The following is a 2,479-nucleotide window of genomic DNA, read 5'->3' as shown; positions in this document are numbered from 1 at the left end:
CTTTGATAGAACATGCCTTTCTATCTTACCAAGCAGCAATATCTCCTTAAATCTCTCTCTCTGATTAATTTGTTTATTGTATATAGAAGATATAAACAATGATAAAGCCGGTGTGATCCTATCTGTATGTTTAGCCCATCCCTCATAAATTGCTTTAGCACATGAGTTCCTCAATGTCTTGACCTTATAATCTTTCTTAAGATACCGTAAAGTGACATTGTAATATGGATATTGACTATTCTGCTCCTGACATTCTATTCCTGTTTTTTTTAAAATCTAGTCTCTAACTTTCATCAGTGACAATCCTCATATTTCAATAATGAAGGCATATTCACCCCTCCTTTTTGCCAAGAATTACTCAAGGTTACAAGTGCTATTGGGAAGGGTGGGGTCATAATTCTAATCCTTTAAAATTTTATTTTCTTTCTGTAAGTAAACTTCTATCTCCAGAAGGAATTGTGGTGACCTTTGGTTAATGCAGTAAAATGTTTGGCTGAGTGGGTGGATTTTGCAAGATCACTATAATTTCCATCAGTGACCCTGAAGTAAACAAACAAACAAACATTGTTTATGTATAACTGTGAGCATGATAGGGATCTTGAAAGGGATCACTGAAAGGGTGTTTCATCCCGGCCAAGTTACTTCCCCAACCTAACTTACTCACACTGAGGGAGCAGCTCCTCCACCCCCAAACCTGCTTAAGGCAAATAGTGATAAAATACCTGCGATCTCTGGGGGAAGATTCCTTATCTTCATACTTCATGTTTGCGGCAATCGTATACCCATTTATCTGGGAGTAAATCCCAACGAACTCATGATTCTGTGCAGGCAGGTTTAAAGATTGTGTTGTGAACAGGTATTGTGAATGCATATGCTTTTTTGATGATGATGATGATGGTGATAGGCGGTGACGTTGATGCAAATAAAATTAAATAAAGTTTTTAAAAGGTATAGGATTGTGCTGGAAGTGATCATTTTAATGTCCGTTTAGCCACTGTGATTTTGAACATGGCTGGGCTCTTAAAGGGAAAGTAATCTCAAAAAGTATCTCTGTGCTAAATTGCCCCTTACCCCAGTTAAGCAGCTCCTCACACTCCCTATCAGTGTGACTAAAATGGGAGTAATTCATTGCTAATGGGGTAGCCCACAGAACTGTCCTGTGCAAAGGATTCCAGGAGAGCAAGAGAGGCAGGCAAGGAGAACTCCAGGCACCCATTCCTTTGCCAGCTGATCTGCCCCCCTCCGCTACACACGGGGCCTTCAAACAGCAACAATCTTGATGACTTTTTATATGTGGAGTTATTCTTCGGTGTAATTTTATCAATGCATTTTGATGTTGTTTGCCAGAATACATTAGTTGGTCTTTAAGGTGCCACACGACACTTTGTTATTTCTGCTGCACTTGACTAACATGCCTACCCAGCGGAAATGGGAAGGACTTGCATCCTGAAAGGTGGGGAATAAATTAAATAAATTTAATGGGGGATCCCTCCCACTCCCCAGTTGTCATTTACAGATGGTAAAACGTGGAGGAGGAACCACACACATGCACACACACACCACGAAGATGTGGGCACAGATATAACTCCTCCCAGAGATGAATTTGAGATCCTCCCATAACATCCCTATCTGCAGAGCCTGATAGATATGCAGACCCCTCCCTGACTCTTTGAAACCCTGGCGGAGGGAGAAGATTCCAAAAACCTGTTCCTTATAGCCTGTTCCCACCTCTGTTTTGGCATATTTATTTATTTTATTTATTATTTATTTATTACATTTTTATACCACCCAATAGCCGAAGCTCTCTGGGCCTGATTTGCAAATCCCATAGGAAGAATGGCTATGTAACATACTTTGCAGAGGGAAGTCCTCTGTTTGAAGGTACCCTCTCTTTGAAGGGTTGTCCAGTCCAAGCCTGGTTTAACGATAATAAAGAATCCTAAGAAAGGAGAGCAGGGGCGTTCAAGCTGACTTTAACAGCTAGCACCTGGACCTCAGGCACACAGGTAAGCTGGTCACACTCTTCCCCACTGTATTTGGTTTCTATTTAAATTAGATTATTTATTCCTAAATTTGTATCTATGCATATAATTTAATGTAGGCAATTTTTATGCAAATCTGTGTCCTCTTTTGTCCTCCTTTTTGTTATGCATTTCTTATTTTTTGGCAATGCATAAGTGGCCACCCTACTCAGAAATGTGAGGTGGACGATAAAAGAATGTTACTCCTTCTATCTCCGGAGTCAGAGGCACTCCATTGATTTGCTATAGCCTGTTGCAATCAGTCACTCTACATGGCTTAGGTTCATATGAGACTCTGAGCTCCTTCAGATGGGGGGGAGGGGATTGTGTTCCCTTACCATGGCTGTTTCCTGCCTCTGTTCCGTATTTGCAACAAGCTGTAAATATAGGAAGAAGAGAGCAGCGACCATATTGCTTGTACAGCTCAATGCAGTTGAATGGGACAACGCCCTCTAGTG

This window comes from Elgaria multicarinata, chromosome 7 (assembly GCF_023053635.1).
Source record: "Elgaria multicarinata webbii isolate HBS135686 ecotype San Diego chromosome 7, rElgMul1.1.pri, whole genome shotgun sequence".
Lineage (NCBI taxonomy): Eukaryota > Metazoa > Chordata > Lepidosauria > Squamata > Anguidae > Elgaria > Elgaria multicarinata.
The sequence above is the reverse complement of the archived record's forward strand: the minus strand, read 5'-3'. Positions refer to the sequence as shown.